Source organism: Lactuca serriola, chromosome 5 (genome assembly GCF_051521515.1).
Source record: "Lactuca serriola cultivar US96UC23 chromosome 5, Lser_US96UC23_V15, whole genome shotgun sequence".
NCBI classification, from domain to species: Eukaryota; Viridiplantae; Streptophyta; class Magnoliopsida; order Asterales; family Asteraceae; genus Lactuca; species Lactuca serriola.
The window spans coordinates 76,701,612-76,710,627 of NC_136412.1; the positions used below are offsets into that span (position 1 = coordinate 76,701,612).

At 40.3% G+C, this 9,016-nt stretch overlaps 1 long non-coding RNA gene across 1 annotated transcript; it reads right to left on the bottom strand.

The window, feature by feature from the left end:
- Positions 1-869: 869 nt before the first annotated feature.
- Positions 870-1,897, bottom strand: LOC145050556 (uncharacterized). The gene is made up of 3 exons (XR_013683423.1): positions 1,645-1,897; positions 1,409-1,490; positions 870-1,184 (listed from the first exon to the last, which is right to left on the bottom strand). It is a non-coding gene; the product is annotated as an uncharacterized LOC145050556 (long non-coding RNA).
- Between the last annotated feature and the right edge of the window lie 7,119 nt (positions 1,898-9,016).

Sequence of the window (9,016 nt, forward strand, 5' to 3'; positions counted from 1 at the left end):
CGAGTAAGCCAAGTTTGACTTTGTTGACCGAGTAGACCCGAGAAAGACCGAGTAGGCCCGAGTTAAAGAGATTTTGATAGAGTTTTGACCGAGTTTGACTTAATCCGAGTTTTTTTGCCGAGTTCACATAACTCGCCTCGGTAGAGGGCCGATTCCGAGTACTCGGCCGAGTAAGCCTAGTTTCGCAACACTGGTGAATGGCGATAATGGTGGTTTTCTGTGAAATTGGTGGTCGTTTGTGTGATATTAAGGTTGTGGAGAAGGCACTAAACATGGTAGAGCTGGCGGTGACAGATGGTGGTGTTGGAAGAGTTGGTGGTGGCCCGGTGGGTCGGGAGAATCTTGTTGCAGGAAATGAAAGGGGGGAGGGGTGGGAATATTTGTTTTGTTTTGTTTTGTTTTTTTTGCTAATGTAAAACTGATAAATAAATAAAAGAAAATGAAAACATAAATTATTAATTGCAGAATAGTCATTTCATGTCAAAAGAGACTAAATGTGCAAAAAAACCATACTCAGGGAGGGTCAGAGTTAATTATTAAATATGGACTAAATGGCGTTTTGACATATGTATGAGAGACCGAGTTAATTATTAAATATGGACTAAACAGCGTTTTGACATATGTATGAGAGACTAAACGTGAACAGATTACATAAATGGTCCCTATGGTAGTAAAGACATGTCATTTCACACGAGATTTAGCTGAAAAATTTAACACAGTTAGCCAAAAGAACCCCTTTATTCGTTTTAAACGTGAAAAGAACCCCGTGTATCCGAAAATGCCCCAAAAGAACTTGCAATGGTCTTTTTTACCAACCATAGGGATCAAATATGTAATTTTTTCTAAACCGAATTTTCAAAACAAAATAATTTTTATCACCTGTACAGCACATTCATAAAGCGCACGAGGAAATGACAAAATCGTCCTTCCCCGACAAATGTAACATGATTGAGCTACTTCATTATGCATGCCTATTGCCTGCTCGTGAATAGTTAGCATTTTGTTCTTTCTCTAATCAATTAAAGATCATAAATGAAAATATTCAAATATACAAAACAAAACAGAAAAAAAAAAGAAACAGAAAAACAGCATTAGCTAAATAATTGATCATTTGTCGTCGGTGAACGATCTTTGAATGAGTATCACCTTCTTGCCCATCACATCAACTTCCACGGACTCCATACCTACAAACAAATAAACAGTTTTATCTCACGATGTTATAAATCACTTAACTTCTTAGCATCGAGTTCTAACATCATTATCTATGATTCAAAACACTTCGCTATTGTCATTGGTTGTCATCGGACTCTTCAGGTAATGTACATGCCTTCGTCTCAGTCATAAATTTTGATTTCATATTCTCGTGCTTCTAAAAATAATAACGTACTAATTAATTCTCACATCCTACCTTCCATTTTTGACATTTCTTCTGCTACCATGATTCTGCATTTCACACATCGTACATCGGCTGAAATTTCAATTTTTCCAACCTATTCAACGGACACAATTTATCGTTTGAGATAAATAAAACATAATGTATAAACATGAAAATGACATTTCTACTACGATTAGCTTGAAACAAGACTGCCAATCTAATTTTGAAGAATTAGCAAGCGTGTGAAATGAAGGTAGAGAAAGACGTACTGGAGATCGAGATTTGGGAGGAATTAGCAAAGCTTTAGGCTTTGGACTTCTCAAACGAGCTACTTCTTTTCTTGCCCATGAAACCAAGACACTCATTTTCTTAAGCTTTGTAATTTGTATGGAGCACCAAGGTTTTGTTTCAAAAGATTAGCAGTTAAAGAATAAACTTTGAGGTGAAATAATTTATATCGCATTCTTTATATCGATGGAGATGTTCCATCTTTCCCTACTATATTTTTTTTATAATAAATTAGAAATAATCCAACCATTTTAAAAGTGCTAAACAACCATCACAACAACACGATATGAAGGGTTGATGTAATAGCAACCCAACCGGCTATGACTATTTGTTTTTTTATTGTTTATTGTTTATTTTTATATTTATTTGATAGTTCAATCAACTATTTGTTTTGATTGTTTTTGTTAAATATATATTACTAGGTGTGAGACCCATGTATTACATGAGTTTAATTAAAAAGAATAAATATAAAATTTTAACAATTTGAAAAGATTGAATTTATAAGAAAAATGAGAAAATTTTGAATTATTAAAATTAATGAGACTTTAATGTATTGAATACATTACATATATAAACTTTTTCTAATAAATACTTTACATATATATTACCTTACACATTAAATGTGAAATTTTAATTTAATAAAATGAAAAATACAATAAAATGACAAGTGGAAAATAAAAAATTTAAAAATTCTAGAAAACGCCACGTGTCCAAATGAATGAGAAGAGGACATGTGGCAAAAAAACCTTCATTTATTATAGTAGATGGTTAGGGCTGAGGTACGATGACTATTTATATATTATTGTATAATACAGGGACCTCTTTGTAACTTATATATATATATATATATATATATATATATATATATATATTAAAATTGTCTATCCTTAGCTACAGTAAAGTGGCTAAGGGATTGACATAAATGTCCCTCAATTAATTAATATATATACATAAAAAATGTCTAAAGTTAGGAACAATATTTCTAACCTTTTGGCAGATTTGGTCCAAGGCTTTTCATTATTTCAACAGTTAAGATTTTTTGCCACTAGAGTTTGTCCTAATGACAGTTTGGTCCATTAAATTATCTAATAATATTAAGCCGATCTCTCTACCACTAACGTGGAGTTTGCCTGTTGCCCACCGATTTTGTAACCAATCATATTAGGATCGGTGTCCCCTTTCGATCTCTCTACCACTAACCAGGGTCTTGCCCCCTGCATCGGACCGAAGTCCAGAACTGACTGCATCAGACCGAAGTCCGGAACTGACTGGGACCTTGTCCCTGCGTCGGACCGAAGTCCGGAACTGACTGCACATAGCATAGCATAAACACATATCAACTAGCATAAACACATATACTGCATACTGCATCGGACTGAAGTCCGGAACACATAACACATAGACATGCATGAATCACAAAGACATCAAGCACCCTGAACTACTGCATCGGACTGAAGTCCGGAACTGACTGCTAACTAAACGGGCCGGCATTGTGGCCATAGACCCGTTCCTACTGGAAGGAAAACTCACCTCGCAATGCGAACTGCTGAACACATGAAGAAGGAATCCCTGATTGCTGCTCTGGCTGCTTCCCGGCTATCATGGACATATAAAAACAGTTAATCAGAATAGGGATTCCTTTATGGGTAAAATGACCATTTTACCCCTACTATGGTGTGGGTCACAAACATGGCTCAAACCCTTAATTCCTTCTAAGTCCTCCAATGGCCCACTAAAGGTCCACTAATGGCCCAATTTTCCATATTGGGCCCAAATCTCTTTATTGGGCCTTATACTAGGCCCACACCCATACTTGGCCCACAAACACTGACTTCTGATGGCCCCCTACGGCCCACAAGGCTCTAAGTCCAAAGCACAGCCCACACCGAGGCCCAAATGCTCGAAGCCCAAACTGACCAGGTACGCGGGGCGACATCCCGCTTCATGCAGGGCCACCAATAGTCGGGTCGAAGATCCCTATACATCTTTGTTTCCCCCGGATGGATGGAAAATCGAGACTTATGAGCCTCGTCCATCAACACTTGCCGTACTCCGCCCCAGTATGGTACCCATACTCTCCCATGAAGGGTCAACAATCCTCGACTATCATAGTCAAAAGAAGCTACTCGGCCCACAATACTCTCACACTTCTGCCTCTCCTCCTTGAGGCCCTTGACCCGAGCCTCTCTGATCTGCTCTAATAGTGGAGTAATCACTGTCATCCTCAGACATATATCCCTGATCGGGGTTGCCGCCGCCTTGCGGATCAGGGTGTCGGCCACCACGTTGGCCTTCCCCGGATGATAAATGATCTCACAATCGTAATCCTTCAACACATCCAACCATCGTCTCTGCCTCATGTTCAGATTCGGCTGATCCATGAGGTACCTCATACTCTTGTGATCCGTGTAAATGGTACAACGGACCCCATAGAGGTAATGTCTCCAAATCTTGAGGGCAAACACCACTGCCCCTAGCTCTAAATCATGCGTAGGATAATTAGCCTCGTGAGGCTTCAACTGTCTCGAGGCGTAAGCTATCACACGGCCTCGCTGCATCAACGCTGCTCCCATACCTGTGATTGAAGCATCGCAGTAGACTACAGAATCCTCCACTCCCTCTGGCAGGGTGAGAATCGGTTCCTCGCACAATCTCCGCCTGAGGGCCTCGAATGCTGCCTGCTGCTCAGGCCCCCAACAAAACGCCACCGATTTCTTAGTCAGTCGGGTGAGCGGTACTGCTATCTTAGAGAAATCATGGATGAATCTCCTGTAGTACCCTGCCAAACCTAGGAAGCTCCGAATCTCATATGGAGATCTCGGGACCTCCCACTGCATCACAACCTCTATCTTGGTCGGATCTACCAAGATACCCTTTTGGTTGACGAGGTGTCCAAGGAACTGCACCTCGTGCAACCAGAACTCGCACTTGGAGAACTTGGCGAAAAGTCTCTCCCTCCTCAAAATCTCTAGCACCTCTCTCAGGTGCTCCTCGTGCTGCTCCTGAGTCTTGGAATAAACCAAGATGTCATTGATGAATACTATCACTGACCGATCCAACAACGGCCTACAAATGCGGTTCATGAGGTCCATGAACGCGGCTGGAGCGTTGGTGAGCCCAAAAGGCATCACCACGAACTCATAATGACCATACCGGGTCCTGAAAGCAGTCTTCTGCACGTCCTCGTCTCTGACTCGCATCTGATGATACCCGGAGCGTAAATCGATCTTGGAAAACCAAGACGCTCCCTACAGCTGATCAAACAAATAATCTATCCTCGGAAGTGGGTAACGGTTCTTCACCATTATCTTATTCAACTCCCGGTAATCTATACACAAACGGGGCGACCCGTCCTTTTTCTTCACGAACAAAATCGGTGCACCCCAGGGCGAACTGCTCGGTCTGATAAAACCCTTGTCTAGCAGCTCTTGCAGCTGCGTAGATAACTCCTGCATCTCTGGGGGAGCCAACCGATACGGTGCCTTGGCTATCGGAGCCGCACCAGGGATTTGGTCAATCCCGAACTCGACCTGCCTCTCAGGAGGTATTCCAGGCAAATCCACTGGAAATACATTCGGGTAGTCTCGTACTACCGGAACATCATCAACTGTCGTCTTGCCCTTCTCCCGGGCATCTAAAACATAGGCAACATAATTGACGCAACCCTGCTGGAAATAGCGCCTAGCTCTCGCCGCTGAACACAGAACTGGTCCGTGCTGTGGCCTCTAGCCCTGAATCACTAAGTCTCACCCACTGGGAGTGCGAACCCTCACTAACTGTAGTTCACAATCTATCACCGCCCCATTGGGGCTCAGCCAATCCATGCCTACTATGACCTTATTCCCTCGCAGGGGAATAGTGTCACACCCCGGCCGTTGGCGGAAACACCGGGTAGTGTAACGTCATTTTTCGTATCACAATTATATAACATACATTGAACAATACTTAAAGAAAATAGATACCTTTATTGATGATTGAAAGTTACATTATTGTTTTTCCTAGTATTTATTACATAATATCCGACTATGACATACTTCTTAAAGAACAGAAAGATACTAGTAAAACTTCTCCTGTTCGAATATATATGTCACAACTAGGAAATTCGATGCCTTGTAAACATTTAACAATGATAACAAATGTGAATAAACAATGTGAAAGCGTGTAGGATGCTTGTTCAATAACAACAGAATTTTGATCAAACACTTCATACAAGCACTGCAAATAGTCAACAAAGAATTGGAAACCCTAGAAATCCCACTATAAGTCCATTCTGTACTAGGATTTCCTTATTGGGCCCAAAGGGCCAAGAAGCTCCCAATTTGACTATCTTGGGCTTAGAACTCTTAAATGGCTCTAATTGGACCCAATTCCATATATTTTAAATATTTTGGGCCATATTAGGCCTAAAATGAAATAAAATACCTAAATGGATCTTATTAGGCCATAACTAACCTAATTAGCCCTAATAGGCCATAAAAATCATTTCTTGATTTACTTTGGGCCAAAAGTTATCTAAATTATCTATAATTTGGGCTTAAGCATTTAAGGGCCCAAATTCTTTCTCTTTCCTTCTCCATTCTCAGCCCAAGCCCAAAAGAAAGGAAGGGTTGACTTTTTGCATGCCACATTATTTTTGTTTGTGGGATAACTAAGCATTACACTTCAAACATCCATTCACTTATCATATTTCCTTGCAATCTCACACTCTCTTCTCCCCTCTCTTTTGCTCTCGGCCGAACCCAAACACACACACCCACACTTCACTCAAAAATTCCCTCAAGAAGCTCTCTCCACTCCTCTCCATATTTTCGAAATCTAAGAGGCTTTCAAGGAGCATTTTCCACAAAAATCATCATTCAAGGTAAGTTGGTGCTTAAATTTATGATCTAACTCACTTCTTTCATCAAAAATCACCTCTTAATCCATTCAAATTCATGATCTTGCATCTTAGAACCCACTAAGTTCGAGATCCATCCAAGGAACTTGCTAGGGCCGAAAATAGCACCACACATCTCCAAATCTTCTTCAAAAACCGAATCCACACTCAAGGTGAGCTTCATACCCCTTTTCTTTTCGGTTTTTATGAGTTTTATGGGGGAGAATACAAGAAAATGTGTAGATCTATGTGTATATGTATGCTATGTGTGATTTGATGCATGTATGTGTGTGATTTCATGTGTTTTGTGATGAATATTGTTAGGTCCAGCTTAGTGTTGCATCTATTGGGCTCGTTAGCTAGTCCGTGTTTTGTCTCCGGTATGGACCTGTCCATCCGTGAGTTTTATGTAGGGTTTATTATAAATAGATGCTTGCATGCATCCTAGAACAAAGGGATTAGATAAGTATTTTCAGGCGTATTCATTGTTCTTGTTTTTGTAACCCTAGAATCCTCTACAGTGGAAGTTCTTAATCGAGCTCTGCTGAGGATTGAGTTAATCTAATCATTCGACTCATTCATATCCATACTTGTGTTTTATTTCACTATTTTTATGTTCTTTATTTACCTGTTACAAAGATCTAATCGATCAAAGAGTTTTTATAACTTATCAATTGGTATCAGAGCAGGAGGCTGTGTAATCCATACACATCTTTTCTGTGAAAGAGTTTACGATTAGGGTTATTCCGCGTTAACTGATATTTATTGAGCTGTCATTCCATAATTGACGTAACTCAACATTTATTTGTTTTGCCCTAATATTACATATTAAAAGTCTGATCTTTCAAACAGGTTAAACGATCAAGCATGGACGAGTCTCAATCTAATCATATTAACATCTCAAACAACATTGGATCAACGACAAAGATTCCTATTCTTTACACCCAAGATTATGAAGTATGGGCGCATCATTTTGAAGATTATGTCATCAGATCTGAAGATAATGGATATCTTATTTGGGAAGCAATCGTGTCTGGAACATTCGCTCACTCAGGAACATCTCATTAAAACTCAGAAAGAATATAATGATCTGTTAAAAGATGTAAAAGACGTTGCTCAAGACGAAAAGGAGAAGTTTCAGTGCAATATCAAAGCATTGAGACTGATCCGATTCGCTCTTCAATCTGATACATTTAGGTTGGTGAGTTCCTGCAGTACCGCTAAAGAAATCTGGGATAGGTTGCGAGAGCTTTATTCCACAGATGAAGATTTGGAGCATTCCATTCAGACGTTGCCGTTGTCTGAGTTTAGTGAATTTAAGCAGAATTCTGATGAAACTGTCACTCAGACATTCGATCGCTTCAATCATCTTCTTATCAAGATGATCAAACATGATATAGAAAGGAAGCTGATTGAACAGAAGGTCACCTTTTTGAATGGCCTAAGACCCGAATGGAGAGCTGTTGTGTCTACAGTCAAAGCTCATGAGCAGTTCAAGTCTTATTCGCTGGCAAAGCTGGTGGGAATTTTGAAATCCCAAGAAAAGATTGTCATGCAAGAGAAGAATGTGGTCTCAAGTTTGGGATCCTTGGCCCTTCTATCTAAAAGAAATAATATGGTAGAAGATGAAGATCTGAACCTAGAAGACTATGATCTTGCCTCTGAAGATTATGCAATGATGGTGTCTAATCCAAAAAGGTTTATCAAGAAAAGGTTCCCTACCAATAAGAACCGAAATTGGCAGGGAAGCTATAGTTCTGAAAAGGTTAGGGAGGAGCCGAAGACAGAGGAACCAAAGAAAGAGGCGAAGGTTGATGGAGATTCTGGTGTGAACTGCTACTACTGTGGAGGAAAGAACCATTATGCCAAAGACTGTGTTCTGAAGAAAATGGAAGAGAAGGATGAGGAGAAAGATGAAGAGGCTGTCTTGATGAAAAAGCTGGAAGAGATCAAGAGAAAGAAAGCTGCTACTAACCCTTCTATGAATGCTCTTATTGTACAGGGTTCGGCAGAGGATGACGAGCTCGGTGGCGTGCAGGTATGGTCAACCGACTCAGAGGATGATGAAGTGAGAAAGCCTTCACATGGAAAGGAATATGTTGCAAGAGGTGACGAAAGCAGCGGGAAGTGTTTGATGGTGACTGATGTATCTCACATGAGGGGATACAATACTGATGGCGGAAAAGAGGACACCAAGGAGCGAGAGGACCTATGCTTCACAGCAAAACCTCTTAGTGTGCAGATCAATGAGCTTGATGAATTGATCAAGAAGGTACAATCTCTTTTTGTTTCATTCAAAGTCCCACATAAATCATATGAAAAATAATTAAATAGCTTAAATTCAAGAATCTCAAATCTGGATAGTTGTTTAACTCAAACAAGGGTCACCAATTCTAACCTAACTGACCAAATAAGCAGGGTGTCATCCAAGAGTGAGGAGCGGAGGATGTGGATAGAGCAGAAGGAGTCAGAGCTGA